Source organism: Felis catus, chromosome F1 (assembly GCF_018350175.1).
Source record: "Felis catus isolate Fca126 chromosome F1, F.catus_Fca126_mat1.0, whole genome shotgun sequence".
Taxonomy (NCBI): Eukaryota; Metazoa; Chordata; class Mammalia; order Carnivora; family Felidae; genus Felis; species Felis catus.
Window position 1 is genome coordinate 6,016,655 of NC_058384.1, and position 12,619 is coordinate 6,029,273.

Below are 12,619 nucleotides of genomic sequence, written 5' to 3' on the forward strand. Positions count from 1 at the left end.
CTCTATTCATTAATTAGAGCTGTAGATTTAACATGGTTATTTCAGAAACCAACTGTGGGAGAGACTGGCTGGCTATTCATCAAAACTATTCCTCCTTCCCCTCCTTCTCCTCCTCCTTTTTTATTTTTTTCTATCCTGGGCTAGACTCTGTTTCATGGCCTGCCTTATAGGTAGGTGGCTCCGGAGAGTTCTGACAACTCTTTCCCCTCTTCTGCCTGTTTGGTGTCTTGATTATGCACTGAATGTATCGAAACTCTAACATGGAAGAAACATGGGCCCCCAGCATTTTTAAGAATAAATGTATAAAGGAGACTTGCTTGCATTCAGAAACTTAACATGGATGAGAAATACACTTGTGTGCCAGGAGAGATTTCTGTATTTATTTGTGATAGCAGCTAGTGTTATGTTAATGAACATATTCCCATTGAGGATAACGGAATTTTAGCCTGCTGTCTACTCACTACATTTTAGATACCATCTAATATTTCATCACATTCAATTCTCATAATAAGCCGTTGAAGCAGTTGTAATTGTCACTTCACAAATGAAGAAATTAAGGCTTAGGAAAGTTAAGCAACTTGCTGGACACATAAATTCTGAGAGACGATTTGAACACAGGTCTGCAAGTCTCCAAAGTGCATTCATGATCTTACCAATAAGCCATCCTGGAGTCAAGTATTGTATAAACTGGACATAGGGGACAGATTTTTCATTTGTTCATTCATGCACTCATTAATTTATTCAACAAACACTTACTCTGTGCGTACTTTGTGCCATTTCCATTTCCGATCCTAGACACTGGAGACAAGATACCCTTTTTATGCAGAGAAGTGGTAGCTGCTGTCCTGAAATTTTAAATGTACTTCCAGTTTAAGTAACTCCCTTTAAATGGCGGAAATACTAAGAAATAGCTCTCAGTATCTAATTTAGTCATTGGTGGTCAAGAAGAGTAAAGACTTTTTTTAAAAAAATTTTTTTGTAATGTTTATTTCTCAGAGAGAGAGAGAGCGCGCGCGCGCGCGCGCGCGCGCGCGCGCGCGCGCACAAGTGGGGGAGGGGCAGAGAGAGAGGGAGACACAGAAACCGAAGCAGTCTCCAGGCTCTGAGCTGTCTGCACAGAGCCCGAGGCGGGGCTTGACCTCACAAACCGCAAGATCATGACCTGAGCGGAAGTGGGACGCTTAACAAACGAGGCACCCAGGCTTTTCTTTTCTTTTTAATTTTTTTTAATGTTTATTTATTTTTGAGACAGAGAGAGACAGAGCATGAACGGGGGAGGGTCAGAGAGAGAGGGAGACACAGAACCTGAAACAGGCTCCAGGCTCTGAGCAGTCAGCACAGAGCCCAATGCGGGGCTCGAACCCACATACCATGAGATCGTGACCTGAGCTGAAGTCGGCCGCTTAACCGACTGAGCCACCCAGGCGCCCCTAGATTTTTCTTAAGATGCCTAAGTTACTACTACTGAGAGATGTTACCCGAGAATATCTGGCTTAATACAGAAGGAGGGCTTTCTCTCCGAAATTTAAGAGGGACATTCATTCCCATGGACAAACCGTGCTCTGCTCCCGGTATGATTGCCATGTGAGGACAATGAAGAGGAGAAATCTAGCATACGCTCCGCATGGAGTACCATCACACTGTTAATTGTCAGATTCTGCCAATTTCATGATGGCACAGTATGGGGGAAAGAACAATCCTATTTAAATAGCTCTATAATAATTCTATTATAAAAGCTGACATGATTTTATTATAGAAATTTATGAAACTACTATAGAAGAGCAAAGTAGAGCAGAAATAAAAGTTTCTAATTTTTCAAAAAAAAAAAAAAGCCTGGAGTATGTAGTTCACTGTAGTTTATACAATACTTAATTTTAGGGTGTAACCCACCTAAGATTTACTATAATATGGTGAGACTAGATGAAATAGTTCGAGGCAGTTTGGCTTGTAAAACAAATTTGGTTCTCACAAAAATGTTGTTAAAATCAAAAAACAAATGAAAATTAAAATTGATAAGAGATATTAGTAATTCAGAACACCGCAACTCTCACAGTTAAATATTTGTAAGAGCGTTGGAGACACTTTTTAGGGCTGGTATCATAAGGGATTGTTTTCTTCAACATGAGAAGTGGGTTGGGTTACTATAGAACAAAATTCTGACCCAATATTGTGTCTTACAGGAAGAAATCTCTAACAGAATCATTTTGCAGATGGGGACTGTTAGAGGCCTGATAATTATGGCAATAAATGGCGTCCATTTTACACCCTGTAAACTGGATTAAGGATCAGTCTACTATCTATTAATCAGTTCTTGATGTGTTGGGAAACATGGGGAAAATTGAGGACTTTTTTCCGTGGGGTGGATTGCGTATCTTAAAAAGGCAAATTTTATTCTAGAATCGTCGGGGAAAGGTTTCCCTCGCAAACGGAGAAAATTGGCCCACCTCCCCCGTTTCTTCTTACGTTTTAGACTCTTGTCCACACATAGTATACAAGAAGGACTACCCTCACAATGTTGTCTGGCCATGGAAAAGCAGAGAAGGAAGTGCACGTCAGGAGGAATCCTTCAAACCAGAAGCACTAGTAAGAATCTTGCACTGGGAGAAACAGGTACATCAACAAGGCTAGAACCACGTGGTGAAACAATACGGATTTTTCAAAGTGTTCCAGAGGCGACAGAACATGGTGTCAGAAAAAATAAACTTCCTTTGTAACTTTATGGACTGTTGCATGGGAAACTATGGCCATCTTGCAAAACTGGTGTCTCCACTGCAAATATTCTCAGGAGCCATGAAGTTCAAAGGAAAGAAATGGTATCTTCTTCGTAGTGAATGCAGTACATCATGGCTTCCCCAAAGTCAACGAAAACTAGTATCCCTAAAAAGGGTGTCATTTTAAGAGTGAATTCCGATGCCAGGGCCAGCTGTCCTCCCGGTGCGGTCACGACTGCGGCCCGGAGCGCGGGGCCGGCTCTCCCGAGAGGTGTTCTCGGGCCGGGCGGCCAGGTCTCCCGGGAGGGTCGGGGAGGGCCGGGCGCTCGGGACCGAGCACCGGGGCGCCTAGGGTGGGGTCCGCTCGCCGCCCGCTCCCGGCACCCGGGCTCCCCTCCGCACCGGGCACCGCCCACCTCCCCGGGGCGGCAGCGGCGGCGGCGGGGGGCAGCGGGCAGCGGGCCTCGGGGGCCGCCGCGGGCCACGAGGGCGCGGGGAGAGCCAAAACTTCCCGCCCAGGAGCGCCGGCCCCCGCTGCCGGCTCCGCCGGGCTGGGGGGATGTTCTCGCGAGAGGAGAGGGGGCGCGGGGCGCCGCGGCTTTGGGGGGCGCGGGGAAGCCTGCGGACGAGGGCGCGGCAGGGAGGGGAGCAGAGGCGGCGGGCAGGGCCGGGGACGCGGGGAAGCCGCTCCCGCCAGTCGCCGAGAGCCAGCCCCTGACGTCAGGAGTTTTCCTCAAAGTCAACAACAAGCCCCGCGGCGGCGGCGGCGGCGGCGGCGGCGGCGGCGGCGGCGGCGGCGGCGGCGGCGGCGAGAAGCGATCGGCGGCGGCGGCGGCCGGGGAGGGAGGAAGGAGGGGGCGGGGAGGCGGCGGGGTCCCCGGGCGAGGCGCGGCCCCCGAGAGGAGGCCGCAGACCCCCGACCCGCGCCGGGCGCGCCCCAGGGCCCGGAGCCTCCGCCCGCCGCCGCCTAGCCGGCGTGACCCGGCCCCCGCCCGAGCGGTGTTTTCTGGTGATGAATTGAATTTGTAGCCGATATCCGATTCCCATGTAGAGTCTCCGCCTCCTCCTCCCCCCCGCCGCCGCCCTCCCTCCGCCCTCCCCTCCCGCCGCCGCCGCCGCCGCCGCCGCCGCCTCCCGCTCCAGCTCCGCGGCCCGGCCCGGCCGGCTCCCTCCTCCCTCCCCTGCAGCCTTCGCCTGCCCTCCCGCCGGCCGCACCGGGCTCCAGGGGGGCCAGAGGCTCTGCGGGGTGGGGGGAGGACAGGAGGGGAGGAGGAGGGAGGGGGGACCCCCGAGTCGCCCCCTCTCCTCCCCCCGCCCCCCCGGCTCCATCCTCCGCCGCCGCCCGAGCAGCTGCGGGGCCGCCGCCGCCGCCTTTGCAGGTAACAGCCACCGCCCCCCCTCCCCCCGCTCGCCCCCTCCCCGCCTGGCCTCCACTCTCTCCGGGCCCCCGGCCCCGGGCCTCCTTCGGGCGGGGGGGGGGGGAGGCGGGGGCGTCTGGGTTGTCACCGCGCCGGGGGCGTGGGCGGGTGCCGGGTCACCAGAGGCTCGGGTGTGGGTGTGGGTGGGGAGGCCGGGGGATGCCCGGCGCCGCTGACACCGGCACCCCCTCACTTTCCGGGGGAAGCTGGGGGGCGGCGGCGCGCGCGGGGGGCCGGGGAGGGTGTTCCCGGCCTAGCGGTATCGGCCGCGTCTGCGCTGCCCCGGCCCTGGCGCCTCCAGTCCCTGCGCAGCGCCCGCTCCCCGCCGGCCCCGGCCGCGCGGCGTGAGGAGGGGGCGCCGCCCGGGCGGGGGCGGCGGGCTTATATAACGCGGGGAGCGCCCGTGCCGGCGTGTTTGGGTTGGGGGGAGGGGGCCGTCTGCCGCGCTCCCCGGCGCGGGGGCTGTCTGCGCGCGCGGGGTGGGGTGCGGGCGAGGATGCACCGGCGTCCCCCGGGGTCTCCTTCCTCCCCACCCTCCCCTGCTGCCGGCGCGCAGGAAGAGACGGCCCTGAGGGGGAGGTGGGGGTGTGTGTGGGAGGTGGGTAACGTGCTCGTCTGTGTTTTTAATAGTAGTGGGGTTTTAATCCGCTTGGGAGTTGTGTGCTAAGAATAGAAATGTGCGGAAGATGCTGGGTTTGGCGGATCCAGTGATGCTGTCGCTGCCGGCGGCGGCGGCGGCGGCTCTGGCTGCAAGTAAACAAACCAGCCTCTTCCTCGTCCACCTCCTCCTCCTGCGCATCGGTCTGCATCAGCCATGATGCTGGCTGGGCCCTCGGAGCCCAAAGTTGAAGCCTGGCTGGTCGCGGTGCTCACCCTGATTCCCAGGCGGGGGTCACTCCCTGTTCGGGATTACCCGGGGATCTTCGTTTAGGCTGGATTGAGTCTCTTTGGGGCCAGGTCTTCAATACCGATATTTACTGTTTATCTTCTGAAAGCTGAGGAAAGGCTTAACCATGAGGGTAGGGTAGGTAGGGTGCTCCCATTTCTTGCATCAAGAGAACGTTATGAAAATAAAACCCAACTCATTTCACCAGTGTGGTAATTGGTTGAGAGCCCAGTAGTTTGTAATAGATGACGTTTCAAATAGAAAATCAACAGCGAGACCTACGTGTGTATATTGATTAAGTAGTACTGTCAATACAGTGCTTATGCTTTATTAGTTCACCTTGTAGCTAAAAGCTGTGAAATGATGACTTTTGGCAGTTAATATCTTGCCAACTGCCTCAAGTCTTCAAGCTAGGTATGTGTTCCATATTTGGTAAGGCATGGTCATTTTATATCTTTTAGTAGACTGTAAATTACTAGAAAACCCCTGGGTTTTGTCTTTGGTGGAAACTCATTAAATTAGGTTATACGTTGTTAGGAAATAATTGGAAAAGCCAAAGCTTTAAGAGTCCTGTAAACATGGTTTAGGAAAGTTTGTTTTCAGAACTTCAGTATCATAGCAAAATACGTGTAAATGAATGAATATTCCAGGAGGTGGTTGTCTAAAACACACACCCATTCAAGAAGTGCTTGTCTAAAACATGAAAATACTTCTTATTAAGATATCCAATTTTGAGTAAATGGCCAGCTTTCTAAGGTGAATGCCCAATAATTTGGGCGATCTGTATCAGGACTGTAGATTTTTTTTTTTTTTTTTACCTTTGCCAACACATGATCTTGACTTTCCAAGTTTACCAAGGACACTGTATTTGAAGACCTGCTTTTTGTTTTTTTCTCACTAGGGTTGACCCCAATATCTTTAATTGGCTTGAGCTTCTAATTTTAAAGTGAGGGAGTGCATGTATCACATGAATGAGACAACACTGGAATTTAGATGAATGTAGAGTTACAGTTTTCAGTTGTATGTTTGTGGTATGTGTTTGTAGTAGTAAGGTTTCCTACAGCATTTAAAAAATATCTAAAGTAATCCTATAAAAAAACCCCCAAAACTTAGGAAACTATTATTTGCATCCATTTTACCCCCTACACTTAGTCTTTCTGTAATGATTACTTTAGTGAGTTGTTTTCCAACTTAAAAATTTTTGGTTTGACATTGCCTCCTAGTTTAAGTTGTGTGTGTGAAGGTACTTAAGGGTTCAGCTTTGGACTTTTTGGTCCATGTAATTTTATAGCTGTAAAAGATTTTAAATAAGATTTCATTCATTCCTCCAACAAATTATTAGAGTGTGAACTGTGTTGCTAGGGGGGCTCATTTGATTATGAACTTTTCTTATTTACATTTCATTTAGAAGATTACTACCATTAGAAAGAGAATTTGTTTTCAGAATCATTGTAAATCTAAACATGTTTTGGTTAAACATATCCTAGGACAAATGTACTTAGCATAATGGAGTCTTGTGCAAAGTAGGGATTTAAGATTTTTTTAAGCCCTAGGTTTTGATTTAAACATATGAGGGATTTTATTTCTTAAAAATTTCAGTGGAAATTTCCAACTATTTGGGTTTCTTTTAAAAAGAGGAACCTGTTTTACAAATTGATTTTGTGGAAGTTTACAGTTGGCTTAAATTTTGCATATTTTTGTGAAAAGATAACTACACTTTCTTTTCATCACTTTCTTTTCACTTTCTTTTATCACTTTCTTTAATCTTCACACTTTTCAGTTCAAGAATTCACCCTTGAGAAGATAAGGCAATTATTGTTAAGGACATGTTAATTGGATTTTTAGCATGATTGGATAGGATCTTGTCTGTATAATGTGATTAAGTTTGAAGCATTAAAAAATATTTGATTTACAAGACTTTGTATTTGAATAAGATAAGAGGCAGCACAGAAAAGTAAACCATTTCATTTGTTTTGAGCAAGTCAGTCTTAATTTGACTCGCAGTTTTGTTTTTCTCAATATATGTTAGTGCACATAATGAATTTTTGTAGATTTGTGTTAGAATGTGTAAGTCATTCCAAGTTGGTCAGTTTTTGACTCCAGGTTTTCAGGAGTGTGCATTGTTTTTCTAAATCCTGGTTTCGGACAGCGTGCGCTTCTCTGTAGTCACCTGGAAGGTTAGCCCTGGGTCACGTGATGTTAACTGAAAACTTTATCACTTTCACGTATGACAGATAGAGTTAGGTTAGGTTTAGAGTCAGTGCTGCTGGTGCCTTGGTGAGAACTTGCTACGTGCCGGGCGCTGTTCCGTGTGTCCGCTTGTTTAGGCTTCCCGACAGCCCCTGCTACACTTTTGAAAGTGGTTTTCATAGGAGAAAACACGTACTAGTCCGGTATGATGAAAATCCATTTCAGTGGAATGCTCCTTATTCTGAAACACTTTTTTCCTTCATTTTTTTCCTAAGTTGCTGGTACCTGTCCTTAGACTTCATGGTGACATACTCAACTTTGATAACGCATACAGTACAGTAATTTCCACTGAAATCGTGTTAATATAGTAAAACAAAGTATACCGATGGATCCATAACATTCTCTCTCGCATAGGTTATGTCAGAGGCCAGGTTAAATGCCACAAATGTTTACATATAATACCATAGCACCGTAAACACATTTCCTTTGTCAGGTGATTGTCACATAGTTGTTGATAGATAATATATGTTTCTTGACCTGTAGATTTGCTTTTTGGTTGTCTTCTCAATATTGTCTTGATATTCATTCATCACCAGCAGCAGCCAGTTCACATTTTGTAAATGGGTATATTTTGCTAATCTTCCGAGGAGAAAGTAAAATGACTTACCAGAAGAAATCTCTAGAAGATGCTCAAGTGAGGAGTTTTCTCTCTTGTGTTAATTACCAAAGCCTCTGACTCTGTCTGGGAGACTGGGGATGGGATGGGGAGGAAGATGGTCTTTTGCCAGGATTGGAGTTCAGTCCAGTTTTTGTTGAAGTGGAATTTGGTGTTTGATCTTCCCAGCCACATAGGAGCCTTTTGAAGACGGGAACTGTGTATAATCATGATAGTGTCACCTAAGATGCCATCTGTAAGCCAGGTGGATACTCAGTGGATTTGAACTTGAAGAATCCTAACTCGTAGCTCTGGAAGAGCTGTGAAGCTATTTATGTTCATCGAATGCTACACTTTTATTTTAATGGCTAAGAAAACGGAAGCACAGAGAATTAAAGGACCTCATATAGCATCACCCGGGGTGGGGCAGAGTTGGGAACAGGGACCCCAGTTTCTGGGCCTGCCCAGTGTTTTCTAATGAGCCATTGTGATGAACTTTGTTATGGGATCCCATACCATGGGGTATGATCTTAAATCGTTTTTACATATGCAGTGGAAAAGTGTCATACGTGACTTCACCTATGACAAGCCACACCTCATGCAGGAAATGTGGGGAGATCATTCGTCAATAGCTTATTCTGTGCATTAGCTGGACCAAAGGAATCCAGTGGGCATTTTCCTAGTTGTTTCAAAGCAGGATATTAAATACAGCACCTAGCACAAATTGCTTTTTTATTTGGTCAGTAATGGATGGGTTGGTTGAAATGGCATTCAGATGCCTGAAAAACTGGGATAAGGAAGAAGGGGAAAACGCTCTACATTTTTGTGTATATATTTAAAAGTTGATGAAGTTGATTTTTAAGAGCTGGCACTTTGAAAGAACTGAAATTTTGTGTGAAAGTTGGAAATCTTGCTGATGCTTCTTCAGGTATTTTCCTCTAGGGTGAGACAGTGAAGGGATCTATACATAGAGTTTTAAGAAAATCCACAAAGTTTGTTATTGTACTCTGCAGAGAGGAAAAGATCCAAAATACATAGTTTGTGTGGCTCGCTTTCCCCATATGATACGGTTTTTTTTTTAACAGGATAATGACTCTGAAGTGGGACAGACCTGCTGAGAGTTATTTGAAGTGCAGAGCAAGTTGCCTTGAATTTCCTTTCCATTTCAGTATTTTTCCTTTCCCTGAAATCCTTTAAAAGTTTGGTATGATCTTATGAATTTATTATGGCATATGTTAGTTTCACCTATTTCTTGAAATCAGTAGATAGCATAGAGTTGTTCTATGATTACCCTTGACAATCATTTGTGTTTCAGTGTAGTAATATTCTGTTGAATTTGAACGTGAGATGTCCTTCATTAATTCAGTTTGGCTAGGCATATCTAAAGAATATAAAAAACTGTGGTGCAGAGCAAGTACGTTCTATGTAGTGTTATAGCCAAGCATACAGTTTAGAGAAAGTTGTATTATAGGTGGTATTGTGGCTTTAAACTTAGGAATTAACCTGTGAATCTTGTTCTAATTTGTAAAGAATAAAATTGGCTGGCGTGCATTTTAACTTTATGTCAACCTTCTAGTCTTCTGTTGTTATAATTTCCTCTGTGATGCCACAGTTATATTTAGTTTTGAATTTATTGGAAAACCTTGTGCTCTCTTGGACTTTTGAAAAAGAATTTGATAACAGAAAAAAATGTTGGAGCGATTCACAGATGTTACCCATACTTCTGAGACTTGGCATTGGGTTACTTGGTAGAAGGCGTCCCACAATGAAAGAAGACTGGAATGGCAGGCAGTCACTCTTGGTGCTATCACTTATCTTGTTATGCTAACAGCGAGGAAATAACGTCCTCGGTTTTGATTGGTCACAGTTTTCCTGGGCTCACAATTGTAGTGCAATAGCTGTTACATAGATTCATTTTTAGTCAAAATGGGGTAATATATGTGAAAGCACTCTGATAACAAACTGTTGTGTGGAAGAGATTTTTAAATTCTCTATTTTGCTTCCCTCCCTGTATGCCCAGTACAGTCCTTGTCACAGCGCATGCAGTCAGTACCTGTTTACGGACTGAATGTGTGCAGGCTGTATGTTTTTTCCTCGAATGGCATTTTATTTATTTATGTTTTTAATTTGGAGAGAGGCAGAGACCCCTCGAGTGGGGGAGGGGCAGAGAGAGAGAGAGGGAGAGAGGATCCCAAGCAGGCTCAGCACTGTCAGCGCAGAGCCTGATGTGGGGCTTGAACTCATGAAACCGTGAGATTGTGACCTGAGCCAAAAACAAGAGTTAGACGCTTAATCGAATGAGCCACCCAGGTGCTCCGTGAGTGATATTTTAAAAAGATGTTTGAAGAAGTTTAATTATCGTTTAAGACTGAATGGTGTGTTGCCGTAAGTAAACCAGTATCTTTTAAAAGTTGTTATAAATATCATTAAGAGAATATGCCATTCTTTCTCTTTTTTCCTTCCACAATAGATAATTTTGGGGCAGTGTTAATGCTTAATTGTTTGGGAGTTGAAACTTGACTTCATTTCAACAAAAAGTATCCAAGAATGTGGAGAAACGTGCTAGTCCTCACAATTAGCGGACGTCTATAGCAAACGTACTTTAATGAATAAGGAAGAGGATTTCTTGTGATTTTAATTACATTCCATAACATTTGAGTTCAGGTTTGTTTTTAAGATGACTTAATACCATTCTCTCTGTTGACTTACAATATTAGTTTGCTTAGTGTGTTCTTTATTAGTTATGCAAAGCTGTATCTTCTCTCTTTCATTCATGCACTCTTTCATTCATCCTGTATTTGTTGAGCATCTCTTATGTGCCAGGCACTGTCAGATTGCTTTACTAAATAATAATAATGCTGTTGAATGAGATACAAGATGTGAAAATGTTTTGTAAATTGTGAAGTGATATCCAAATGCAGTTATCAAATTTGCAAATAGTTTTGAATGAAAAGTACCTTTAGTGTAACTGCTTTGTGTGAATTGTAAATTGAATCTGCCAAGAATTTTGTATGCTTTTTTTTTTAAGAATAGACAAAATTAGATTATTCAGCAATGAAATATTTAGTGCAACAAGCTTACAAGAAAAAGAAACCAAATTTTGTCTCTTAGAGCTCATTGGGTAGAACACAGTTCTGGAGAAGTTGGGACCGTAGGAGGAGGTGGAGTTCATGTCCAGCTCATTGCTCATCATTTTGCAGAATAATGTTTTTGGCAACACGGAACACTGAGTGGGAGAGTTAGATGACTTGGTTGCAAGAGCCTTGCCACTGTAAGGAAATTAAATCAAAGAATATGGTTTACTGCTTAAGAGTCAGTAGCATTGTGTTTGTGCACACGAGATAGCATTTATTTCTAGCCTATCGGTTGTAACTCTGAAGTAGTATACGTTTGAATGTCTTCTAAGTTATTTCATAGAATGTGTCATTTTAGCTGGGAGTCCTAGGAGCACCTTTAAAGCTGAATATTACGATTACGGGTAGAATTTGGTAACATTTTAAGATGCAAATGGATAAAGCCATTTCTATAATGTGGGTTTACTGGTCCTGATGACGATTATAAATTGTGTCCTGTCGATTTAGCATACATATAAGCAGTTTAATCGAAATGCATAAGCACTGATAAACATTTTTATCACAAAAGCTAGTTTTTTGAAAGTTTCATTATAAAACAAAATTCATTGATTTGGGTTGACCTGGATATTTCCGTATATTGTTTTGTACTGAAGGGGCAGTGCTAGTGGAAAGAACATGTGCCTGGTTCTCTGGTGTCTTGGTTCCCTCAGAAAGCAGCTGTGTGACCTTGGGCAAGTCGCTTCATCCATCTGTACTCTGTTTCCTCAACTATAAAATGAAGGTCCTTTCCTACTTTGAACTCCCAACAATGAAATGTCAACTTAAAAAGTGCAATGAATTTTGAAAATACTTTTGTTTTTTAGTGTTCTTTGCAAGGGTGTTGTGATGCAGATTATTTTAATGGAAAGGGATATGTATTATTTTTTGGTTATTATTGAATGTTGACCTCTGATCTCTTCTGACCCCTGATCTCTTCCATTTCCAATTCCAAGAATATTGAGATAGGAGGGTTTTTTGTTTTGTTTTGTTTTGTTTTGTTTTTAACCCAAATTATATCATTTTGCAGTCAGAAAGCAAGAATGACTTCAATAGATATGAGGCCCCTTGCTACAAGTGTTGCCAAAGAGAAGGTCTGTAGTGCAGCTCTTCTAAAGTCATCGTTTTGCACTAGTGCTCCCAATATTTAATTTTTTTGTAATTATTTATGTAGTATAAAGAACTAACCCTTTTCAGTTATCCAGTTCTGGATTATGTAGCCAATTTTCAGAAAGTTACATAAATCAAATTAAAATGACGTTTGGATTCTTTACTGAAGGCTTTTGTTTTTGTTTTGTTTTTGGCCCGTTTTTTAGTGGCGAAATGAGTCTTGTCTTGTGTGATGTGGCCATTTCTCAAAGTGTGCCCCCATGGATATCAGTACATGCTGCTAAAGAAAAAAAAAAAAGAGCTCTGTGTGTTCAATAAATTTAGGATTTGCTGAGATAATTAAGGTTATATATACATACTTTATATCTTTAATATGTTAATAGTGATGTTTTAATTTTTTTTTAATGTTTGTTTATTTTTGAGAGAGAGACAGAGCGTGAGTGGGGGAAGGACAGAGAGAGGAGACACAGAATCCGAAGCAGGTTCCAGGCTCCGAGCTGTCAGCACAGAGCCTGACGTGGGGCTCGAACTCAGGGACT

The 12,619-nt window shown here is 44.4% G+C and overlaps 1 protein-coding gene across 3 annotated transcripts in view; it reads left to right on the forward strand.

The window, feature by feature from the left end:
• The first annotated feature begins 3,967 nt into the window (after positions 1–3,967).
• The window catches only part of AKT3 (AKT serine/threonine kinase 3), a 306,832-nt gene continuing 298,180 nt past the window's right edge, over positions 3,968–12,619 (forward strand). For 2 of the 3 annotated variants that reach the window (XM_023247426.2, XM_023247427.2), the window contains exon 1: positions 3,968–4,090. The gene's annotated coding sequence lies outside the window, so the exon portion shown is untranslated. Of the gene's footprint in view, positions 4,091–10,347; positions 10,525–12,619 lie in introns of those variants that run through there. The other variant, XM_045049318.1, reaches the window with a different exon arrangement.